Here is a 26,133-nt window from a genome sequence, read left to right as displayed (position 1 = left end):
TCCTGTCCATCCAAGAAGTATGACAATGCTGTTTGTATGCCCAAATTACAAATGACTAGAGCTCAAATTGTGTTACACTGAAGTTAAAATGTGCAAATCAAGTGGTAAAGGAATGCAACTTGCTTCTAGAAGATAAATAAATAAAATTAGAATGTGCTGTCCTCGTGTGCATGGGAGGGACCAGCTCATGATCGACCACAGGAAATGGCCAGCCTGTGACGAATCATTGTTGCTGGGAACTACCTTTTGCATGCGAGAGCTGTGCATGTGTGTGCGTATATGTTAAAATGATGAACATTGGCTAAAGTTTTAGTATAAAAAAATTTGCTAGACTGTGGTCTATCCAATTTGCACCGCAGAACAGAAATGATTTCGAAAGATAAAAATGAGAGGAAAAAGAGAGAAATCTGTTTGCAAGCAGAAACTAATCCACACTAGTGCATGTAAAGTGTCGAGCCCACATGAGAAATTCGAAGAAAAAAAATGACAGAACATGCTTTCAGGAATTGGAAGAAGCTAAATTGTGAATTTAAGATTTTGCAATGCTACATTTAATAGGAATAATTGATTGGTTGTGTTATAAGATTATACAAAATTCTAAATGCAAGCTAAATCTGAGAGATTGAGTTCTTCAAATTTAAAAACAAAGAAAAACTTCAGATTAATTTGCCAATTGTTTGTTTTAGTTAAGTTTTTTTTAAATTGGTGGATTGTTCTACCAGGAAACCTAAGTTGAAAATGATATATGAATGTTGTGTGGTGAGCTTGGATGAATTGGGACCAATGTGATAGAAAGACTCCTTTTTGGAGACTGCGTGTGAGATGCAAATGAACATTGATGAATGATAGCCTGAATGAAAAGAAATTACAGGTTGAATGGTTGAAGTTGTTGGCGACTACTATAGAAAATTAGTAGAGCGACTTTGATGAGAGAGTGATTTTGAGCAGGTTGAATGTTAGAAAGAAACACGTAGCTTTTGGATTGATAATTAACTACAAAAAAACTGGAGAACCAGTAACACATGTAGAAGATGTGTGAACTGAGAAATTGAGAAGCGTTTTGGAAAGAAAGTCAAATTAAATGATGATGGAATCGTATGTAGTAAAGAACGCATTCTCCCAAAAAGTTTGTCAAGGTGTGAGGCATGGGCGTTGCCCAGCCTCAGAAGGGGGGGAGTGAGTAGGACTAGGACAGATAGTGGAAGATAGTAATAATACAACACTTTATGACAATGAATTTTCGAATACATTTGGTGTTATATTGTGGTAAATTTTTTGTTCTGGTGTAGATAGTTTAGCAACACGAGAGATTTAGAGGTTCAAAAGAAAGACAGTTAAAAGAAAACATTTTTGATTTGGACAATTGCAGGCTAACAGGAACATGAGAAAGATAAGAACTACGAGGTGGGATCCAATTTCATTGGGGAGATTGAGAATTCACAGCACCATACTCTAAGTCACATTTTTGAGCAAGCATGACAATAACATGTGAGAGGTCAAGACATACAGATCAGGGCTTGATGTGGAAAGCAGACCTCGATGAGTTGATTTTCAATAATGATACTGAAGACAACATACTGTCCGATTAAATTGGAACTATAGATAAAATGTAGCTCAAAAATAGGATGAGTTGCAGGATTTACGATATAAAAACGAGACCGCTGTTATTAGGAGAATTTGAAGTTTGGTAAATAAATGTTACCAGCAAATTGATGGAAGCAGCTACATTTGGAAATAGTCTTACAAGTTTTTATGTCCCAGCTTGTCATTCTCAGTGTCAGAGTCCCTGAAACCCAATCCAAGACTTCGCCTGCAGCCGTGAACAACCACAAAATGGTGCCTGGCTCTGAAGCACCTTTGACCTTTGGCGAAGGACAAGAAAAGACTGCTGTTGTGCTTGGAGGAGGACAAGTACATTCCGGAGGAAATACAACATCCTCGGGGACGAGAAAAGACAGTGAAAAGCGGAGGAACTCACAATGATGAAAATTGACTCATTTGAACAATAGACTCATTCAAGAGTGATGGATGGGGTCACTCTGAAGCAACAACAAAAGAACACCAACTTGATAGGGTGAAGTGTGGCAAAAAGATATGGACTTGGAGTGTCTGACAACCAAATCGCACTCCTTGCTACGGCGTTCCCAAATTTGGTGGAGCTTTGTTCAAAGTGGAAGGGAGGTTCATTGTGCACTGAGTTTGACAGAACTGAGGAGATTTGATAAATAAATAATTAAAAATTTGAAAAATACGTAGGGGTACAGATTATAATCAGAGATTGAACGGATTTGGATAAAACAAATAGGCTAAAACGGTAGGAAACAAGAGCAAGATCTTATATTTTGGCTCATCAAGCTTAAGACGTAGAGGTCGAGTTCTATAAATTTTAGAACAGGACATTTGGCAGTCAGGAGGAAGCTAGGTTGCTCAATGTACCTACTCAATACAATAGTAAGTTTTTTTTGCACCACAGTGGAGGTTGGATGGTCAGAAAGTTAGGTACGTTCAATTTTTGACATTCACACAATCATGCATAGGAGTCACAAGGCGACAGTTAACAAAACAATGACTGCAATAGGGGCCACCTACGACTGCACCGACATGGAAAAGTAGAAGTGAGAGAGCAGAGTATGGGATTATATGCTAAAACGTCTGCTATACAGTTACCAATAGGAGATTCTATCAAAAGAAGCTACATGAGAGATGGATTAGAATCTCTTTGTCTGCGTGGGTGCGTGTGTGTGTGTGTGTGTGTGTGTGTGTGTGTGTGTGTGTGTGTGTGTGTGTTCACACCCTGTGTGGGTGCGAGCGTGTGAGGAGAAAGAAGGCATGGGTAAGACAATCTCTTTTAAACCAGGAGGCAATAAATGGGAACGCCCCTGTCATAAATAGTTTTTGGTTAAAGGGAATCATTAGGAAGTGTTCAAACTCTTCCCGCAAACATTCCTATTTGCCCGTTAAATGGGCACTACAATTGACTACGAGAGTTGCAAACAACAGATGAAGAGCAGTCCTTGGCAGATTATATGATCAGGACGCTCAAACTGTGTCAAAGACAAATTTACTGCCGCTTGATCTTTCCTCCTCACAGGTCGACAACCCCATCAATCCAGGAGACTGGGGCTACATCGAGGTCATTAAAGGAAGGAACTGGGCCAGCCACGACGGGAGGGACCATTCCAAGTCTTGCTGACTACACATGTTGCACCCAAGGTTGCAGGACCCACAAATGCATTAACGATGACTGCTCTCCAGGAGGAAACTGGATGGGAGCTTTGGACATCACCGCTGTGTGCCAGGATGAGAGAGCCGTTTTCAAGGAGTAAGGGCTCTACTACCAACATGGCTGCACCATCGGACGGGACCTACTTCATTCAGAAGTTCAGAGGCACTGCCTCACCTGCATCCTATGAGTGCACGTGCCTGTTCAGTACGGCTCATGGTTTTGTGGTCACGAGAGTTGTCCGATGCTGCCTGCCAACTGGACACGAGTGTGTGCGCCAGTGTGTGTGACAGACCTCACCTACAGACTAGAACATCAGCAGCTGACGAAAATGCGAGCACATATACAACTTCTTAGACGTGACAGATGTGATAATGATAATGAGACGTGGATTGCGTAGATGCTGTTCTGTTGAGCATGTATTACGGAAACTTGTTGATTTGACCATCAAATATGCTTCGCAAGTAATGGATACGCTGATGTACTGTTTCTTTGTTTTTCTTTTTGTTTTTATTGATAGCATTCTGGTCGCCTTAAGGCAAAGGGACCGTGTAAGAATTTTCCTGCTAATAACATCTGGCCAGCAGGTTTTTCGCTTACACAATAAGTTTGATCTGGGGTATTAAGGTAATGCCTCATCTTCACTGGAAAGTGTTGCTATCATTGTTTGTTGTTTTTATTTTTCCTATTCTTCTTTCTTCATTATACATATATATGTGTTTTTTTCTTACTTGTCTTTGTTGTTTGGGGTAGCATAATCATATGATAAAACAGGAGGGAGATGTTAGGGTTTTCCAGGTTATCTTTATCATAGGATTATGTTGGAATGCAACAGGTAATAAATACCTTACCTTGTCCTCCTTATCACAAGATCGTAAAACATCCCCTGAGATGTTTAGACTAGAGGACAAGGGCTTTCTATTCAGCCCACTCATACCCCCACTCTGTTCCTCCTAATAAATATGCCCTTGCAGGAAGGAGACCTTTCAGACTTCATTCGATAATCGCTGTTCAGACAGCGACGAATGGACTCTCCACCTGCAGGTGTCTAAAAAACTTCCTTGTCTTCTGTTTGGTTCTTGCAAAATAAGTTGGAGTGAGCAAATCTCTAACAAGCCTCTTCTTGCAGTGGAAAACATACAGCCAACAAACACCGTAGAACCTAAAGGAAGGAAATTAAACATTAACATTTAGCCTCAACCAACATTCACAGATACAACGCAACGCAAACTACACAAACGTAAATCTTTTTAAACACAATGAGTTGTACTTACCGTGTACGCTCTAGACGGTCCACTTGCAAGCAGAAAATAAAGATATTTCTGTTGATAATCGTCGTGTTTGTATCCGTTGTCTCGCTCAAGGCCATTGCGCCCACAGATTTGAATTTTGGCGAGAGTTCAGCCTATTGACGTCATTTCCGCGGTGTAATACCCGCATATCTGAAACGGCAAAGTTAAGAGTAGAGTTAAATAAAGTTTTTAATCAACGCAATAATTTACAAACGTTGACCAGTCGAAATAATCGTCGAAATTTGGCGTCTGTGGCTGGAAGCAGACGCCGAGTTCGACGTTCCTCCCAAATGCCACACTCCCTCGCTTTTCAGGGCTACAAAAAAACATATTTCAAAACAATGAGTTGTAATTACCTTGTACGCTCTAGACGGTCAAGTTGCAAGCTGAAAACAAAAATATTTGTCTTGTTAGTCGTCGTGTTACTAACCGCTGTGTCTTGTTTGCCAGCATTGCCGCTTTCCTACTTCCTGTTGCAAGCCACGCCCACGGATTATAATTTTGCCGTGGGTTCCGCCTATTGACATCATGTCCGCGTCACATGACTGCGACGTAATATCTAAAACTGTTTGTGCGGCATGGTGTTGTTCTGTGCGGTATTGTGTTATTCTGTGCGGCGTCGTGTTGTTCTGTGCGGCGTCGTGTTGTTCAGTGCGGCGTCGTGTTGTTCAGTGCGGCATGGTGTTGTTCAGTGCGGCATGGTGTTGTTCAGTGCGGCATGGTGTTGTTCAGTGCGGCATGGTGTTGTTCAGTGCAGCATGGTGTTGTTCAGTGCGGGATGGTGTTGTTCAGTGCGGCATGGTGTTCAGTGCGGCATAATGTTGTTCAGTACGGCATAATGTTGTTCAGTGCGGCATGGTGTTGTTCAGTGCGGCATAATGTTGTTGTTCAGTGCGGCATAATGTTGTTCAGTGCGGGATGGTGTTCAGTGCGGCATGGTGTTGTTCAGTGCGGCATGGTGTTGTTCAGTGCGGCATGGTGTTGTTCAGTGCGGCATAATAATGTTCAGTGCGGCATGGTGTTGTTCAGTGCGGCGTAATGTTGTTCAGTGGGGCATGGTGTTGTTCAGTGCGGCATGGTGTTGTTCAGTGCGGCATGGTGTTGTTCAGTGCGGCATGGTGTTGTTCAGTGCGGCATGGTGCTGTTCAGTGCGGCATGGTGTTGTTCTGTGCGGCATGGTGTTGTTCAGTGCGGCATGGTGTTGTTCAGTGCGGCATGGTGTTGTTCAGTGCGGCATGGTGTTGTTCAGTGCGGCATGGTGTTGTTCAGTGCGGCATGGTGTTGTTCAGTGCGGCATGGTGTTTTTCAGTGCGGCATAATGTTGTTCAGTGCGGCATAATGTTGTTCAGTGCGGCATAATGTTGTTCAGTGCGGCATAATGTTGTTCAGTGCGGGATGGTGTTCAGTGCGGCATGGTGTTGTTCAGTGCGGCATGGTGTTGTTCAGTGCGGCATGGTGTTGTTCAGTGCGGCATGGTGTTGTTCAGTGCGGCATGGTGTTGTTCAGTGCGGCATGGTGTTGTTCAGTGCGGCATGGTGTTGTTCAGTGCGGGATGGTGTTGTTCAGTGCGGCATGGTGTTGTTCAGTGCGGCATGGTGTTCAGTGCGGCATAATGTTGTTCAGTGCGGCATAATGTTGTTCAGTGCGGCATGGTGTTGTTCAGTGCGGCATAATGTTGTTCAGTGCGGCATAATGTTGTTCAGTGCGGTATAATGTTGTTCAGTGCGGCATAATGTTGTTCAGTGCGGCATGGTGTTGTTCAGTGCGGGATGGTGTTGTTCAGTGCGGCATGGTGTTGTTCAGTGCGGCGTGGTGTTGTTCAGTGCGGCGTGGTGTTGTTCAGTGCGGCGTGGTGTTGTTCAGTGCGGCATGGTGTTGTTCAGTGCGGCATGGTGTTGTTCAGTGCGGCATGGTGTTGTTCAGTGCGGCATGGTGTTGTTCAGTGCGGCATGGTGTTGTTCAGTGCGGCATGGTGTAGTTCAGTGCGGCATGGTGTTGTTCAGTGCGGCATGGTGTAGTTCAGTGCGGCATGGTGTTGTTCAGTGCGGGATGGTGTTGTTCAGTGCGGGATGGTGTTGTTCAGTGCGGCATGGTGTTGTTCAGTGCGGCATGGTGTTGTTCAGTTCGGCATGGTGTTGTTCAGTGCGGCATGGTGTTGTTCAGTGTGGCATGGTGTTGTTCAGTGCGGCTTGGTGTTGTTCAGTGCGGCATGGTGTTGTTCAGTGCGGGATGGTGTTGTTCAGTGCGGGATGGTGTTGTTCAGTGCGGGATGGTGTTGTTCAGTGCGGCATAATGTTGTTCAGTGCGGCATGGTGTTGTTCAGTGCGGCATGGTGTTGTTCAGTGCGGCATGGTGTTGTTTAGTGCGGCATGGTGTTGTTCAGTGCGGCATGGTGTTGTTCAGTGCGGGATGGTGTTGTTCAGTGCGGCATGGTGTTGTTCGGTGCGGCATGGTGTTGTTCGGTGCGGCATGGTGTTGTTCAGTGCTGCATGGTGTTGTTCAGTGCGGCATGGTGTTGTTCAGTGCGGTATCGTGTTGTTCAGTGCGGTATCGTGTTGTTCAGTGCGGTATCGTGTTGTTCAGTGCGGCATAATAATGTTCAGTGCGGCATGGTGTTGTTCAGTGCGGCGTAATGTTGTTCAGTGGGGCATGGTGTTGTTCAGTGCGGCATGGTGTTGTTCAGTGCGGCATGGTGTTGTTCAGTGCGACATGGTGTTGTTCAGTGCGGCATGGTGCTGTTCAGTGCGGCATGGTGTTGTTCTGTGCGGCATGGTGTTGTTCAGTGCGGCATGGTGTTGTTCAGTGCGGCATGGTGTTGTTCAGTGCGGCATGGTGTTGTTCAGTGCGGCATGGTGTTGTTCAGTGCGGCATGGTGTTGTTCAGTGCGGCATGGTGTTTTTCAGTGCGGCATAATGTTGTTCAGTGCGGCATAATGTTGTTCAGTGCGGCATAATGTTGTTCAGTGCGGCATAATGTTGTTCAGTGCGGGATGGTGTTCAGTGCGGCATGGTGTTGTTCAGTGCGGCATGGTGTTGTTCAGTGCGGCATGGTGTTGTTCAGTGCGGCATGGTGTTGTTCAGTGCGGCATGGTGTTGTTCAGTGCGGCATGGTGTTGTTCAGTGCGGCATGGTGTTGTTCAGTGCGGGATGGTGTTGTTCAGTGCGGCATGGTGTTGTTCAGTGCGGCATGGTGTTCAGTGCGGCATAATGTTGTTCAGTGCGGCATAATGTTGTTCAGTGCGGCATGGTGTTGTTCAGTGCGGCATAATGTTGTTCAGTGCGGCATAATGTTGTTCAGTGCGGTATAATGTTGTTCAGTGCGGCATAATGTTGTTCAGTGCGGCATGGTGTTGTTCAGTGCGGGATGGTGTTGTTCAGTGCGGCATGGTGTTGTTCAGTGCGGCGTGGTGTTGTTCAGTGCGGCGTGGTGTTGTTCAGTGCGGCGTGGTGTTGTTCAGTGCGGCATGGTGTTGTTCAGTGCGGCATGGTGTTGTTCAGTGCGGCATGGTGTTGTTCAGTGCGGCATGGTGTTGTTCAGTGCGGCATGGTGTTGTTCAGTGCGGCATGGTGTAGTTCAGTGCGGCATGGTGTTGTTCAGTGCGGCATGGTGTAGTTCAGTGCGGCATGGTGTTGTTCAGTGCGGGATGGTGTTGTTCAGTGCGGGATGGTGTTGTTCAGTGCGGCATGGTGTTGTTCAGTGCGGCATGGTGTTGTTCAGTTCGGCATGGTGTTGTTCAGTGCGGCATGGTGTTGTTCAGTGTGGCATGGTGTTGTTCAGTGCGGCATGGTGTTGTTCAGTGCGGCATGGTGTTGTTCAGTGCGGGATGGTGTTGTTCAGTGCGGGATGGTGTTGTTCAGTGCGGGATGGTGTTGTTCAGTGCGGCATAATGTTGTTCAGTGCGGCATGGTGTTGTTCAGTGCGGCATGGTGTTGTTCAGTGCGGCATGGTGTTGTTTAGTGCGGCATGGTGTTGTTCAGTGCGGCATGGTGTTGTTCAGTGCGGGATGGTGTTGTTCAGTGCGGCATGGTGTTGTTCGGTGCGGCATGGTGTTGTTCGGTGCGGCATGGTGTTGTTCAGTGCTGCATGGTGTTGTTCAGTGCGGCATGGTGTTGTTCAGTGCGGTATCGTGTTGTTCAGTGCGGTATCGTGTTGTTCAGTGCGGTATCGTGTTGTTCAGTGCGGTATCGTGTTGTTCAGTGCGGTATCGTGTTGTTCAGTGCGGTATCGTTGTGTTGTTGGTATTGTGTTGTGTTGTTTGTAATGTGTTGTGTTGTTCGTATTGTGTTGTTGGTATTGTGTTGTGTTGTTCGTATTTTGTTGTGTTGTTCATATTGTGTTGAGTTGTTCATATTGTGTTGAGTTGTTCGTATTGTGTTGTGTTGTTCGTATTGTGTTGCCTCTAACACTTAGCTTCTAACACTTAGCCTCTAGCACCTAGAAGGTAAATAAATAGGAAGGAAGGACTCACCGGTGGCGTCGTCGCCCACGTCCAAGCGTTGCACTTTGTATTTTCATCCTTCTGACAGTGGAAAACATATAGCCAACAAACACCGTGGAACCTAAACGAATGAAAGAAAACTATGATTTGGCCACAGCCAACATTCACAGATACAACACAATGTGACGTGCGGGGTTGAGGTTAAAGGTTGAGTGAAGGGCCCTCGTTTTAAACTACTTTTTTGAAAAGGAGTGGGAACAAGTAAGACGTATTTAATTTATTTATTGGGAAGTAGTAAGACTTATTAAATTTATTTAATCTACTTTTCTTCACAGGCAAAATTTGATGTGCTGCAATTCCAAATTTCCAAAGTGAATGAAGGAATGAAATCTTTTAAATTATGATTTTGTATAAATACTAGGCATAAACACAAAATCTACGGCACAAAATGGGCAGACTTTACTTGTTTAAAAAGGACTGGTTACAAGACAGACTTTTTTAATTTATTTAATGGAAGAAGACACTATTTAGTTTAATTGATCTATTTTTGTTCCCTGGCAAAATTCGATTTGCTGCAATTCCAAATTTCCAAAGTGAATGAAGGAATGAAGTCGTTTAAATTATGATTTTGTATAAATACTAGGCATAGACACAAAATCTACGGCACAAAACGGGCAGACTTTACTTGTTTGAAGAGGACTGGTTACAAGACAGACTTTTCTGATTTATTTAATGGGAAGAAGACTTATTTAGTTTATTTAATCTCTTTTTGTTGCCTGGCAAAATTGGATTTGCTGAAATTGTATTTTGCCAAATCTTGACTTGAGACCTGATAGGAAGTATTAAACGCTCAGTTAAATCGATACAAGTTGGTAATAAGAGCGAGTAATATTGGTTGAAGCGATGAATGAAGGTTAAAAGCAATTTAAATTATGACTTTGTATAAATACTAGATATTAACGGAACATCTACTGCGCAAAATGGGCAGAGTTTACTTGTTTGAGAAGGAGTGGCTTATTTAAGACTAAGATTTATTTAATCTGTTTGTTCCCAGGCAAAATTGGATGTGATGCAAGTCCAAATTTCACCACATGATGGTGCCAAATTTTGACTTCATAGGACATATTCAACACTTGGCGTGTTATTATGTTCAAGGTAATCAGATTTGTTTATTATTCTAATGGCCTTTTCAAAACTATTCTGGATTACTACTTTGGATCTATTCTACATTACTTGGCAACAACATACTCTGTAACAGATTAGGCAGTATAATCACATATGTTAACTTGAGAGTGCCCACACTCAATCTACTTATCGTGATGTGTTAAATCAATTACTGTTAGACATTATTTGTCTGATAATCTACCAAATCTTTGAATTGAAGAATTTGTGATTTAATTAATAGCTTGTTGTTATGTTCAGGGTAATCAGACTTGTATATAATTCTAATGGCCTTCTTTTGAAAACTATTCTGAATTACAACTTTGGATCTTATATTACTTTGCAACAATATACTCGGCGACAGATTAGGCAGTATAATCACATATGTTAACTTCAGTGCCCACACTGTATTTATGTATGGTTATTTGTTAAATCAAGTACTGTTAGACATGAAATAGGAAGTGTTTAACATAAATGTTATGGCTACTCACCATTGTAGCTCGCTCCTGGTCAATGATACGAGCCTCTTCTTGCAGTGGAAAACTTGCAGCCAACAAACACCGTGGAACCTAAAGGAATGAAATTAAACATTAACATTTCGCCTGGACGAATATTCACACGTACAACGCAACGCGGCTACACTTCTGCTAGCGCCTCAGCTACACGTTGCTATTACAAACGTAAATCTCTTTAAACACAATGAGTGTTACTTACCGTGTACGCTGTAGACGGTCCAGTTGCAAGCAGAAAATAAAGATGTTTCTGTTGATATTCGTCGTTGCTCAGTGGCTCACGGCCATCGCGCCAACAGATTTGAATTTTGGTGGAAGTTCCGCCAATTACGTCATATCTGCGACACATGACTGCGACGTAATACCCGCTTATCTGAAACGGCAGTTAAAAGTAGAGTTACATCAAGTTTTCTTTTTTAATCAACGCAATCATTTACAACCGTTGACCAGAAAGAATCGTCGAAATTCGACGTTCCCCCCAAACGCCACACTCACTCGCTTTTCAGGGCAACAAAAGTACTTCTTTTTAAAAACGATTAGTTGTACTTACCGTTAACGCTCTGGACGGTCCAGTTGCAAGCAGAAAATAAAAATATTTCTCTACCAGAGCTGAAATTCCAAATTTGTCCAAAAGATGGCGCCAGACCAAAACATGAGACCAAAAAAGGGGCCAAAATAAGCTAAGCAAGTTAAAATAGAAATAAAACAGGAACACGGTGTCGGATTGTGAGTCACGCATGGACGCACAAATGTGATTTTTACTTTTTGATTTCTTTGCTTGGCTAAAAATGTATTCTGTAACAGCTTAAAGCAATATTGTTAGTCAATTCGATCAAGGGACCCGCCACTATGAGAATAGTGGCGTGACATAAATTGTTTGGAGAAGCACAAATGTGATTTTTACTTCTTGATTTCTTTGCTTGGCTAAAAATTGATTCCCTCTTTCATGAACTGTGTTTTGCAATCGAATTGTTCTGGGATTGAATGATTTTATTAACACGGGTATCAGTGGGTGAAATTGTTCGGTTTCTGGAGTGATTAAGATTTGTAATTCTATTTCATGTTTCTTCAATAAATGTGTTGTGTATATTCATCTACTTTGTTGTGCGCTGATTTGTACTGAATGTACAATCGATGGTTCGGGGTTGATTTGACAATTTGATTAATGTGCGGGGGGTTATTATGGTATAACATAGGACCGTAATAAATAAAAGTAACATCAGACAATTTTAGAGAATTGAATAACTTTCGTAGTTATTTGAGACACGAGTGAATTTCAATCCGTTTGAAAGTTTGCTTCGTCTGAATAAATTAACGGAAGTGTTTGAATCGGATTATCGGTTTGGTGTAGAACTGAAAGTAATTTCATTATTTGAAGGGCGCAGGCCCGTTTCCCCTTTTGACGGGCCGCGTAAAAAGTAACTCCGAACATGTTAGAGAATTAAATAACTTTCGTAGATATTTAAGGGAAGAGTGAATTTCGTCAAAAGTGAATTCGTTTGAAAATTTACTTCCTCTAAATAAAATAACCACGATGGTTAAAATAGATTATTTGAGTTGGTGAAGGATAAAAGTATTTCGATTGTCCGTCGGGCGCGGCCCAGTTCTTAATTTTGTCGGGCCGCGTCAAAAGTTAAACAGGACACGATCGAAAAATAGACTTGCCTTCCAAATTAATTACTGGGCAAATCTAAATAGAGTAAGACATTTTTATTCGTTTTAAGAAAGTTGTTATTCTTTTTAAGCAATCAAGTGGGGTGAAGCACTCCGACAGTTAAGTGCTAGATCTACATATAAGAAGTTAGAATTAATAACGTAAAGTGCATTAATTTTCTCCTTAAATGCTATTATTGTCACACTTTTATTAATTCGATTCTCTTTCGAATAAACAAGTTGGTCGGCTCGCTGCTTGAGCGACCAAGTAGAACGGACCCATATCAACATTTACTTCGGCAAAACTAGTGCTAGGGTGCGCTATACAAACGAATCCCTGAGGTCTTAACAAAGACATCTAAAAATATCCGTAACATAATAAGAACTTCAAAAATTAGCGGGGAGCCATCAATACGATGCGGTCACTTCGAAGTCTTGCCTCGAATTGAGTTACTCGGCTCGAGCTTAGGGTGACTTGAGAGGGATTGGCGTCGTAAAGAAATTAGATTGATTCCGGTGGAGTTAATTTAACTCGGGTGGTTAGATTACGGACGAATCTCCGAACCCGGCTAAGACAAACCCGTTACCGGGAAGCCGGGGGCACCTTATTGAAAGAGGTGCGTTTGACACTACCATCAGCTTTTCTCTGGTCTGAAAGGAGGAGGAGGGAGGCTCCTCCTCCTCCTTTCAGACCAGAGAACACCCGAGGCTGGGTGAGAACGGGGAGGCTGCGACCCGGCCGGGGGTTGCGGGAAGGGGCGCCACCTTGATCTCCTTCTCGGCGTCGTAGTCCCCTCCGCTGGTCTGGGCTAGCAGAGCGTAGGCTCGTTGCAGCGCTTGATATTCTTGCGTCAGCTGGCGGTAGCGAAGCTCCGCCTCCTCATGCACACACCAATGCAACACAGCACTAGTACCAGAATCAGTCAGACCGGCGACAAAGCACCCGCGACGCAAAGACGAGTCCGATTCCAGGCTGAAGAGGAATGTTTGGCGCCAATACGCTGGCAGAAATGGCGGGCTACCTCTTCGGGTTCCGTGTCGGGGGTTCTGTCGGTGTGAAAAGACAAGGACGATCCGTCCGAGTCCACCAACACGTCTTCGTCGTAGCCGTAAAATGTTTCGATGACCTGCGGGCGCGGAAGCAAACATCTCTCTGAACAAACTGACGCGACACCTCACGATGAATCGACGAGAGGAACGATAGCGAGAAAAAGGCCATTTCATCTTGCGCAACACCAAGCAGCCGCAAACAAACAGACTCACCTTGCAGGACCTCACGCTTTGTTCCTCCTCAGAGATTCTCGACGTCGGTATTGTAGCAGCAAATCTCTCTCCTGTCGACACAAATAATCCGCCTTTGAGATTCTTTGGATGCAAAGGGAACGAACGGCTCCGGCGCAGAAACAAACGCGACTCACGATGACATTTCTGACATGAGCTCCTGTCTCCAGAGCCTGAAAAACCCGTCACCGGCGATGATTGGAGGGACGCTCGTCTTTTCCAAAAGTGACTGTTAGGGTTTTCCAGGTTATCTTGATCCTATGATTATGTTGGAATGTAACCTGTAATACTTAAACTCGCCTGTCCTGTCTTAACAAAAGTAGTAGAACAAAGTGACTAGCTGCAGAGGAAGCAATCAAAGTTGTTTAGTTCACACAACATCGTGAAGGACCCCCTGCTGTGCTTTGATCAGCCAGGGGCTTCGGCCATTTGTCTACTCTGACCCCCACTCTCACCCCCACTCTGTTCCTCCTAATAAATATGCCCTTGCAGGAAGGAGGTTCAGATTTCATTCCTGTAGCGAGTGATCTCTCCACCTGCAGGTGTCTAAAAGAACTTGCCTTGTCTCTTGTGGTTCTTGCAAAATAAGTTGGAGTGAGCAAATCTCTAACATTTTGGTGCCGAAACCCGGGACCCTCATACCCATCATCTGGCTGACGGAGGACGACGCGCTGTACACCGTCGACGGGCCAGCGTCCACTAGCCGGACCTGGTAAAGAAAGACCTGGGAAGGAAATTCTTCGCTGGGCCAGCATCTTAGGTCTGCCTTCGTCTGACAGAGGTGGATTGACGGGACCCGGCAGTGCAACGAACCAGGGGACAAGTAAGTTCTTGAAATTGTGTTGTGTTGTTAAACGCGTAACACATAGAGGTGCACGGGAGATAGCTTGGGTTCAAGTCCCAGTGGAAGAAACAGGCTAAGAAAGGCAGAGCTTCTTTTTCGTTCATCGAAGAAGTGTGTAGACTCTTCTTTGTCTGTTTTTCCGAGCTGAGGGATCTGGCTTGGGTTAAAGTCCCAGTGGAAGGAACGTGCTAAGAAACACGGAGCTTCTTTTTTGTTAATCAAAGAAGGGCGTAGATTTTTCTTTGTATGTTTTTCCAAGCCAAAGAATAGCTTGGGTTCAAGTCCCAGTGGAAGAAACGGGCTAAGAAAAACAGAGCTTCTTTTTCTTAATTGAAGAAGGGCGTAGATTTTTTTCTTTTGTCCGTTTTTCCAAAGCTGTTTGGGAGGGTTTTACACCCATCCCTGGATAGGCCTAAAAAAGCGCTGGAGTTTGTGTGATTGAGTGTGTGACTGGTAGGATAAATTGATAAAAAAAAACAGTTCTAGCGTTGATCCATGGCAAAAAAACAGGCTAGTAATTTGTTGAAAGGTCAATTTAAACCTGCATTGAGGATCCTCAAAGAAATAAATAAGTAATAATAGTAATAATAATAATAATAATATTTTTGAGACAGAGATTGTAAAACCTAAAACTACTAGAATTAAGATGGGAAATAAAAACGGTAAATCTCTACCTCTTGACGGAGATGAGAAGTACATGGCGAGTAGATTTCTTAATTGTATGCAATACATGCCAAAGTGGAAGAAAAAGTATGGTGTAGAAGGGAAGTTGAAAGTTGAAGTGTGGAAGATAGTGGTTGAAGTTTTGGAGGACAGTGTGGCTAGGAAGATAGGACCGAAAAAGAAAAGAAAAGAGAGTGAATTGGATTGTGCTAAAATGTGGTTGAAAGCTTCACAAGAAAGAAGAGAACAAATCCAAAAGACAAAAGATAGAAAGTTGAAAAGTGATGAGGCCGCCATTCAATTGAGATTTGAAAAAGAATTCAGGGTGCATAGTGGCATCCCATTCAATGATACAGCTGAGAGTGCTTATCAACAACAGCTTAAAAATGCGCTCCTCACTAATTTCCGCCCTGAAATAGGCAACTGGGTGAGGAAACATTTGGTGGAAGTGGATGTTGCAAGTGTGACAACAACTATGCAATGGGCCAGACATGCTGAAAAAGTGATCAAAAAAGGCAAAAGTTCTGATGTATTTCATCTAGATAATGATGATGATGAACTAGATGAAGATACAACAGTCTTCTTCCAAGGGTCCCAGCTAGGCAGAGGGAGAGGTAGAGGCCAACAAGGTCGCAGGCCGCCATATAATTCAAAACCCCCACGAGATTCTGACAACTGTTGGAACTGTGGGAGACGAGGACACTTCGCACGAGAGTGTCGTTCTGCAAAACAATACCAATCAAAGGGTGCAGGGAGGGGCAGAGGAAAGGCCAAATTCTCAGCATGACTAGACCCCCCCCCTTTGACCCCTGGTGCTCCTATAGAGGAAGAAATAGTAGATGTCCATACAGCATGGGACATTCTGAGTGCATTAAAAGAAAAACCATATGTTACTCTAAACATTGGAGGCAGTGATGTCGAGTTTTTGTGTGATACTGGGGCTTGTAAAACTGTGATAAAAACTAAAGTCCCAAATCTAAAGGCCTCCCAAAATACTATTTGGGTGAAATCTGCTGATGGGCAGGTACACAAGGAGAGTATCTCTAATCCAGTTGAAGTGAGAGATAAGGAAACTGGAAGCATGGCTTCAGTTTCGATTGTCCTATCCCCAAAATGTCCCATAAACCTGTTGGGACGAGATCTGATGACTCGGTTGGGAATTGCAATAATTCCAGTAAAGGATGGCATGCGAGCATGTAGAGTGAGAGATGTGGACTCATATGCTGCACAGGCAGGTGAACAGATTTGCTGCTCCTATGCCATCCCTCCTGAACGAAATCCTAAACTCCCAAGCAGATTGCTGGGTGAAGCTCGAAAACAATTGTCCCAACCTGAATCAGAAATGACTTGTACTGAATTACATGTCACCATGAATATTCTCACTGATCCACAAGATGACTATATTGGAAGTTTTCTCAGCGACACAGAAGTAACTTTAACAATCACTGCTCTGTACACTGATCGCAGGTCATTTGCGGCTGCCGCTGTACTTTTGCCCGCTCCTCAGAAAGATAGATACAAATTGTCGGCTGTACCCCACATCTCATTGTTTAAACCTCACAGTATAACGTGGGCAGATGTGGGTTCCCGAATTAAACTTGCTGGATCTGTGACTGATTATGAGGACAAAGGTGATGGGTGGAGCTACAGTACCAGTTGTGACGTGTGGAAGCAAACAGTGTGTGAAGTGGCTGTAGGCAGAGCAGGCGCTTGTGCGCTTCCCTGACGAGTTGACATTTGTTTGAATGAAAAGGAGGAGGGGGAATTGGCTGGGCTTCCTGAAAAACTGTGGACCAAGGGCCCATCTGATGTAGGACTTTTAAAATCCATTTCCCCAGTACAGATCAAACCAAGATCAGAGTGGCGTCCAAGAGTTAAACAATATCCTTTAAAACAGGAGGCAATGAACGGGATTGCCCCTGTTATAAATGATCTTTTGACAGGAGGAATCATTAGGGAGTGTTCGGATTCTCCTTGCAACACTCCCATTTTCCCAGTCCGAAAGGCCGACAAAATTAATTGGCGAATGATACAAGATTTACGAGCAGTGCATGATGCAGTGCAAACAAGAGCACCCAATGTGCCTGACCCACACACACTTCTGAACACTTTGAAACCTAATCAGAAGTATTTCTCAGTAATTGATCTCAGCAATGCATTTTTCTCAGTGCCAATTCACCCAGACTCACAGTTTTGGTTCGCTTTTACCTTTAAAGGACAAAGCTATACATACACAAGATTGCCACAAGGATTTGCTGATAGTCCAACTATTTTCGTTCAAGCTATCATGTCCTGTTTGGCTGATTTTCAGATGTCAAACAAAAGTCAACTTCTAGTTTATGTAGATGATCTCCTGGTAGCCTCTGAAACTGAAGCTGCTTGCAAGGCAGACTCCTTAGCATTGTTACACTATCTCTTCAAAACAGGGAATAAAGTGAACAAAAATAAGTTACAGTGGGTCAGACAGGAAGTGAACTATTTAGGTCACACTTTGTCAGCTTCTGGAAGACAGATACAAAGAACCAGAAAGCAGATTATTTCAGATACACCGAAACCTGAAACAAAAAAACAAATGATGTCATTTTTGGGGCTCTGCAATTACTGCAGAGCATGGATCCCATATTATGCGGAAAAAACACAACCGCTGCTGGATATTGTGCATGGAGTTCCCATGACAATGACAGAAAAAATCACGTGGACACCAGCAGCGGATGATGCTTTTGTAGTGCTGAAACAGGCTCTGATAGAAACCACAACTCTTATCTTGCCAGACTACAATAAAACCTTTGTGCAAACAGCAGACTGCAGGAATGGTTTTATGACCTCAGTGTTGCTGCAGAGTCATGGCAGCAAACTAAGACCAATTGCATTTTATTCAAAAAAACTGGATCCAGTGGCGCTGTCTTTGCCAGACTGTGTCCAAGCAGTGTGCGCGGCGGCGCTTGCAGTGAGACAATCTGCAGATGTGGTGCTCTTTCACAAAATGGAGCTGCTGGTTCCACATGCTGTAGATGTGTTGCTGCTGCAAAGCAAAATGAACTTTTTGTCACCAGCCAGACATCTGTCCTACACTGCTATACTTCTGTCACAACCACACATTGTGATAAAGAGGTGCACAATCCTTAACCCAGCAACGTTGATCCCGTTGCCAGGGGATGGAACACCACATAACTGTTTGGATGCTACAGAACATCTACAGCTGCCCAGAGGAGATTTAAGTGACACGCCGCTTGACAAGGGGGAAAAGTGGTTTGTGGATGGATCATGTTCAAAGGATCCTAAAGGGAACAATCAAAGTGGTTATGCAATTGTGAAATTGCCAAACCAGATTGTTGAAGCAGAGAAGCTTCCATACACCAGGTCAGCGCAGGCTGCTGAGCTGATTGCTCTAACAAGAGCTTGTCAATTAGCGGAAGATAAGGAAGTCACTGTATACACAGACAGTCAGTATGCGTTTTCTACTCTGTTCTATTTTGCAAAACAATGGGAGCGCAGAGGGATGACAACATCAACCGGTAAGCCGGTTACCCATGCCTCCTTGTTAAAAGACTTGTTGCAGGCCATTCTTTTACCTGCTAAACTAGCTGTGTGTAAATGTGCTGCTCACACCACTGGCAGAGATGAAGTCTCAAATGGAAACAGATTAGCAGACAAGATTGCAAAAGAAGCAGCTGCAGGGAGACATGGCCATGAAATTTTTTTAATGGGTTCAGAGGACACACAACTCATAGATAAGACTGTACTGACAGATATGCAGGGCAATGCTCCAATGGTAGAAAAACGAATGTGGACGACAAAAGGTGCAATAGTGGATACAGATAATATCCACCGCATCAATGACAAACCTGTTTTACCAAAATCACTTTTTAAGGCAGCAGCGCTTGCGACACATGGGCCTTGCCATGTGTCGACAGGAGGGATGAAGTCCATCATAGACCAACAATTCACTACCTTTGGTTTAGATGCTTACTTAAAAAATTTTTGTAAAGCATGTCCTGTTTGTGTGAAACATAATCCACAAGGAAACATGAGACCTAAGAGAGGCTCATTTCCAAAACCCTCTTATCCATTTCAAATCATGCATATGGATTTTATTGAACTCACACAAAGTGGACCTTACAAATACTGCCTAGTGATAATTGATGCATTTTCAAAGTGGGTGGAAGTAGTTCCATCTAAACGCGCAGATGCCTTAACAGTGGCAAAAGCTATCTGCAAAACCATCATACCAACTCATGGCATCCCCCAAACCATTTACAGTGACAATGGTCCACACTTTGTGAACCAAGTTGTGCAGAACATGGCTGTACACCTTGGAATAACGTTAAAAAACCACTGTGCTTGGCATCCTTCGAGCGCAGGCCTGGTTGAACGGGCAAACTTTACTATCAAAAGCAGGTTGAAAAAATGCATGGAAACAACAGGCAGACCTTGGCCAGAGTGCCTCGACTTAGTGAAGCTCTATATGAGAATTACTCCCACTTCAGAAGGACTAACACCTTTTGAAATCATACATGGGAGACCATATAGACTACCAGTGTTCCCTGCAGATTTGCAAAAAGCAGATGAAGAACAGACCTTGGCAGATTATCTAATCAGGACGCTCAAACTGAAAGATGTGTCAAATGCAAATTTACTGCCGCCTGATCTCTCCCCCTCACAGGTGGACAACCCCATCAATCCAGGAGACTGGGTCTACATCAAGGTCATCAAAAGAAAGAACTGGGCCAGCCCGCGGTGGGAGGGACCGTTCCAAGTTTTGCTTGCTACTCCCACGGCGGTAAAAATCTCTCAACGGCCCAGCTGGATTCACCTCAGCCACTGCAAGTTGCAGAGAGTGCTGGACCCCTAATTCGGAGTGGTGGGGAAGGCTGACTACAAAGGGGCCCTGTCGTTTAGGGCGAGGCGTCTCAATGTTGGTGAAGAATTCATCGATCCCCACTCCGCTAGGCGAGGGGATGTCCCAGTGTCTCTGCCATCCTAGTAGCAACGGGGCTCCATATGCCAGATGGATCCTCTGCTGCGTTGTGGTTGGAGCGTGCTATGGTCTATTGACTCATCTGAACAGACCAAATGACAATGTTGCCCGTGGTAAACGATGGTCACATGATGAGAACTTTGAAGACTGGTCATGGGACCCCACAAACCCATACGAAACCAACATGGCTACACCATCGAACGGAACATACTTCATACAGAATGGCTGGTGGCTTTGTGGTCACAAGGTTTATCCGATGCTGCCCGCCAACTGGACAGGAGTGTGTGCACCAGTGTGGGTGACAGACCACACCTACAGGATACGACACCATTTGTTGACAGGAGCACGTAACTCTACTGGACGCCGACGCAGAGCAGTTACAACCTTTGACCCTCATGACCCTGTCTGGGGTGTGAACGTTCCAGAGGACCATAAAGTATGGTCTGCCGGAGACAAAGTTGTCCTTGCGCTCTTCCCTCAGATTGGGGTTGGGAAACTATCGCTCTTCATCGAGACACTGAACTATCGTTTTCAATCCTTTGTGAATCTCTCGCTGCAAGTCAACGATGGACAAAATAGAGAGATTCGGGCTATCAGACTGATGGTCTTGCAAAACAGGATGGTTCTGGACTTGTTGACGGCAGCACAAGGTGGTGTGTGCCACATCATTGGGACTTCCTGTTGCACATACATACCAGGAGAAAATGACACCCACATCAACGACGCCATGAATTCACTGAAGAACTTACAGCAGGCCATGTCTAATGACAAGGTCCCACATCAGTTTGATTTCTTTTCGTGGTTTTTCTCTGGCAACTGGTGGCAACTGCTTTTGAAATTGCTGTCTCCTGTACTTGTTGTGCTGGTGGTGTTGTGCTCGTTTACGACCTGCGTTATCCCATGTTTGAAGTCTGCTGTGTCGAAGTTTGTGTCCTCTACTGTAGCCCAAGTTCATATACAACTTCTTAGAGATGACGGATGTGATGACGATAATGACACGTGGATTGCGTAGATGCTGTTCTGTTGAGCATGTTTTACAGAAACTTGATGATTTGACCATCGAAAATGCTTCGCAAGTGATGGATACAATGATGTACTGTTTCTATGTTTTTCTTTTTATTTTTTGTTATTCATAGCATTCTGGCCGCCTGTGGCGACGGGGCCGTGTAAGAATTTTCCTGCTAATAACATCTGGCCAGCAGGTTTTTCGCTTACACAATAAGTTTGATCTGGGGTGTTGAGGTAATGCCTCATCTTCACTGGAAAGTGTTGCTATCATTGTTTGTTGTTTTTATTTTTCCTATTCTTCTTTCTTCATTATACATATATATGTGTTTTTTTCTTACTTGTCTTTGTTGTTTGGGGTGACATAATCATATGATAAAACAGGAGGGAGATGTTAGGGTTTTCCAGGTTATCTTGATCCTATGATTATGTTGGAATGTAACCTGTAATACTTAAACTCGCCTGTCCTGTCTTAACAAAAGTAGTAGAACAAAGTGACTAGCTGCAGAGGAAGCAATCAAAGTTGTTTAGTTCACACAACATCGTGAAGGACCCCCTGCTGTGCTTTGATCAGCCAGGGGCTTCGGCCATTTGTCTACTCTGACCCCCACTCTCACCCCCACTCTGTTCCTCCTAATAAATATGCCCTTGCAGGAAGGAGGTTCAGACTTCATTCCTTCAACGAGTGAACTCTCCACCTGCAGGTGTCTAAAAGAACTTGCCTTGTCTTCTTGTGGTTCTTGCAAAATAAGTTGGAGTGAGCAAATCTCTAACAGTGACAACTACAGGGTGTGTCAGGGTTTTCCAGATTATCTTTATCGTATGATTATGTTGCTTTGACTTTGACTGCAACCTGTAATAAATATTATTATTTATCCCTTATTTATCCCTATCGCTTATCCCTTCCTACACAAAGTCGTAAAACATCCCTTGCTATGTTTTGACTAGAGGTCAAGGGCTTTCTCTATTCAATCCACTCTTACACCCACCCTGTTTCTCTTAATAAAAATGCTCGTGCAGGAGCCGAGAGTCAGACTTCATTCGTACAACGGATGGACTCTCCACCTGCAGGTGTCCAAAAGAACTTGTCTCCCGTGTGGTTCTTGCAAAATAAGTTGGAGCGAGCGCAACTCTAACAGGGTGCATTTTGCCACTAGCTGCCTACGGACAATGACGTCGCGCTCGCGGCTCATGGTTGACGGGCTGAGCAGCCGGGCGAGTCCGTCGTTTTCAGCGCACAGCGAGTGGCAAAGGCGCTGACAAAACGGGAGCTTTGAGCTGCTGAAAATGGCAAAACAAGTCTAAGGCGTGTTCAAACGCGTGCGCACAATGCTCCTGCTTGAAAGGTCGGAATTTAAGGGGCCAACTTTTTGGATGGCGGCCGCCGGCCAAGCTTTGGACGGAAAAGGTTTCCTGGCGACAGCGAGCGAGCGCGGGGCGCTGCCGTACGTGCACCGAGTTGCCTGCCTGAAGACCTTGGACAAGTCGTCGATGATGTGCCGCTGCTCCACAACTTGAAGGAACTCCATTTCACCGTCCTGCTGGCCGCAACCGCGCTCCAGGTCATTGAGCGAACTAGGCCTTCTCTGTGGAACACAAATGCAGTGGACTCTGTTGGCACGCCGCCGTTGTCCGCGTCGACTTACCAAGCTTGCCATCTCCTCGTTCTCCTGGGTGACAAAGCGCACTTTGTTTTCAAGGCGACACAGCACCAGTGAGAGTTCTTCATTCTTCCTGCTCAGGCGTTTGTTTTTGTACAGGAGTGGCAGAAACTGGCTTTCTGTTTCTCTCAGTCGCTTAAGCTGCAAGCATGAAGTGCGGGATGCGAAAGACGCACAACACGCGGGCCAGAACGTATCCATTCCTTTTGCATCGGTTTGAACGGAATCGTGGCTTTGGCTCCCAATAAAAGACATCTACCAGGCAACCGACTCGCCGCGCCGCTCAACTAATAAGCAAGCGCAATGGGTGCCTCGCTGGATGGCGCGCATCAAACGTAGCGCAAACCTTCAAGCGTGCCGTCAATAAATTACCAGTTCATTGCGCTCTTCAGAAAGCAGGGCGTTTCGATCCTCCAGTTTCCTGATGACTGCGCTGAGCTCAGCGATTTTCAGATGAAACCTTCGCGTGTCCCGATCCTCCTGAGACTGAAAACGCCCCGCAACACACACACACAACCACTCGTTCAAAGTTCAAAACTGTTTTTGTGCTACCTTCCTCCAGCAACGAACTAAGTCATGCGTACTGCAAGTGTGTGATGAGGTGGCTTACGCTATGAAGAGGATTGCTAGTAGCGCCGTTGACCCCACTTCCAGGGTAGTTTAGGCCCGCCCTTTGGGAATCCCTCAGGGCAGCGATCTGCTGCTCGGCAGCCTGAGTCTGCAGCTGAAGGCGGTGGACGTGGCCGGCCCCAGGGATTTATCCAAAACACTAACCGCTCTGTCTTTCAGCTTGATCTCATCCATCTGGATGTACAAACGGGGAGCGCTCAGGCAGGCGGGCAAACTCATTTGCCAGAATTGTGACAAAAACAAAGAGAGCAACCGGCCAATTTTTATCTTGAATCGACTAGAACACCATTGCTGTGACAAAAGCGAAGCGAGCAACCGGACGTTTTCTTCTTGTGAAATAGAATAGAATAGAATGCCTTAGGTGTCATTGCACTGCAGGTATACAACGAAATTGGGAACATAGCCACGCACCGCGCATCTGATCAGTCCTACCAGTCGGCGGATCTCCCTCTCGCAGTCTCTCTTGGTTCGGCTCAGCTCCTCCCGATGCTGGTGATGAGCCGATCGGAGCTCGGCCGCTCGGGACTGCCAGGCCTGCTGGGCCGCTGCCAGGGCTTCTTCCGCGCTCCTGGTGGAGGCGACACCGCTCGGTCTCCCGACACCGCCGCGTCTCCTCCACTTCCGCCAGCAAAGCGCCCCCGCTCCTCACCTGAGCAGACATTGCGCCACATCGGGCCGTTGAGACCGCAACGGAGCGCCGCGACGCTTACTGGGGACAAGCTACACAATACGGTAGCGGCCGCATCGGAGCCCGACGTGGCGTGCGGATAGTCAGACACGGATTGAGCGGATCACCTTGTCCATGGAGCCGTCCCTCAGGCTGAGGACCAAGGCATTCAGTCGCTGGATCTCTCCATCTTTGATTTTGATCACTCTCATCAGCTCCATTTCATGCTGCCGCAGTAATGTCTCCCTGGTAACGGCTAACTCTTTCTGCTTCTCCTCATGGAGTTTGCTTTTGAGTTCCGTCATGGCGGCGGTGGCACGGTGGTGCTCCGCCCGCAGGTCCTGACTTCTCTCTCTCTCCAGACAGCTGACCTGACATGACTTAGACAAACTTTATTGTCATCTTGTCTGCACATGGTGCATACAAAACGAAATTTCGTTGCACACGGCTTACAACAAAGTAGTGATATTGCAGTTGAATAGAAGTAACATATCCTATGAAAATATATATATATATACATATACTGTATATATATATATATATATTACAAATAAGTATAAAGTGCAGCAGTGCTAATTATGCAATAGTGCAAGTAGGCAAAACAGTATTCAAGAGTGTGCAGAGGAATGCTAAACCATGTATTAAACTTCTATTTAAAGGGTTTACACAAGTTCAGTAAAGTTGGTAGTGCGAGATAGTGCAAGATAGAGGTCCGTAGTGTCATAAAGTACAGTTCTGTGAATGTGTGATGCAGAGTTCAGTTTAGAGCTCAACAGTTCTAATGTTCAACAGTCTGATGACAGCAGGGAAAAAGCTGTTGCAGAACCTGGTGGACCTGCAGCGGATTGTGCGAAACCTCTTCCCAGAGGGCAGGAGGGAGAACAGTCCATGGTGGGGGTGTGATGGGTCATTGATGATGTTACGGGCACGGGACATGCAGCGCTGAGATGAAATGTCCTGAATGGAGGGAAGAGGAGCCCCTATGATCCTCTCTGCTGTCCTCAGCACTCTCCTCACGTTCTTCCAATCGGAGGCGGTGCAGCCTCCACACCACACAGAGAGTCAGCTTGTCAGAATGCTCTCTATGGTGCTCCTGTAGAACGTCCTCATGATGGGTGGGGGCAGGTGGGCTCTCCTCATCCTCCGCAGGAAGTACAAGCGCTTCTGTGCCCTCTTGATCAGTGCCGTAGTGTTCATAGTCCAGGTGAGGTCTTCTGTGATGTGGACCCCCAGGAATTTGGTGCTGCTGACCACCTCCACAGCTGAGCTGTTGATGATCAGTGGAGCGTGGTGAGGCTGGTTTTTCCTGAAGTCGACGATGATCTCCTTCATCTTCTCCACATTCAGGATCAGGCTGTTGTCTCTGCACCAGCCCACCAGCTGCTCCACCTCCTCTCTGTAGTCCAGGTCGTTGTTGTCTCTGATGAGCCCCACCACCGTTGTGTCGTCTGCGAACTTCACGATGTGATTGGTGGTGAACCTGGGGACGCAGTCGTGTGTCATCAGGGTGAACAGCAGGGGGCTCAGGACGCAGCCCTGAGGGGAGCCTGTGCTGAGGGTGATGACATCAGAGCTGTTCTGTCCGACCCGGACTGACTGAGGTCTGTTGGTGAGGAAGTCTAGCAGCCAGTTGCGAAGGGGGGTGTTGAAGCCCAGGTGTTCCAATTTTCCTACTAGATGCTGTGGGATGATGGTGTTAAACGCTGAGCTGAAGTCCAGGAACAGCATCCGAACATGGGTGTTCTTCTCCTCCAGGTGAGCCAGGCTCAGGTGAAGAACGGAGGAGATGGCGTCCTGAGTGGAGCGGTTTTGCCGGTCGGCAAACTGGAACGGGTCAAATAATGGGGGGAGTCTGGAAACGATGTGATCTTTAAGCAGCCTTTCGAAGCACTTCATCATGACCGGAGTCAGTGCAACAGGCCGGTAATCATTAAATGAGGTGATTTGAGGTTTCTTCGGCACCGGAATGATGGAGGCAGTCTTAAAGCACGCTGGCACTGTGGCTTGGCCCAGCGAGGTGTTAAAAATGTCTGTGATGACCCCAGCCAGCTGACTTGCACATTCCCTGAACACACGCCCAGGAATGTTGTCGGGGCCAGGGGCCTTACGGGGGTTGACTCTCCTC

The 26,133-nt window shown here is 45.4% G+C and overlaps 1 long non-coding RNA gene across 1 annotated transcript; it reads right to left on the bottom strand.

The window, feature by feature from the left end:
* Nucleotides 1-3,703: 3,703 nt before the first annotated feature.
* On the bottom strand, nucleotides 3,704-10,959 carry LOC125971909 (uncharacterized). The gene is made up of 6 exons (XR_011087140.1): nucleotides 10,829-10,959; nucleotides 10,606-10,683; nucleotides 8,984-9,074; nucleotides 4,872-4,901; nucleotides 4,498-4,665; nucleotides 3,704-4,385 (listed from the first exon to the last, which is right to left on the bottom strand). It is a non-coding gene; the product is annotated as an uncharacterized lncRNA (long non-coding RNA).
* Nucleotides 10,960-26,133: the final 15,174 nt, after the last annotated feature.

This window comes from Syngnathus scovelli, chromosome 7 (assembly GCF_024217435.2).
Source record: "Syngnathus scovelli strain Florida chromosome 7, RoL_Ssco_1.2, whole genome shotgun sequence".
Classification (NCBI taxonomy): domain Eukaryota; kingdom Metazoa; phylum Chordata; class Actinopteri; order Syngnathiformes; family Syngnathidae; genus Syngnathus; species Syngnathus scovelli.
Note: the sequence above shows the minus strand (reverse complement) of the source record. Positions and strands in the feature narration are given on the sequence as shown.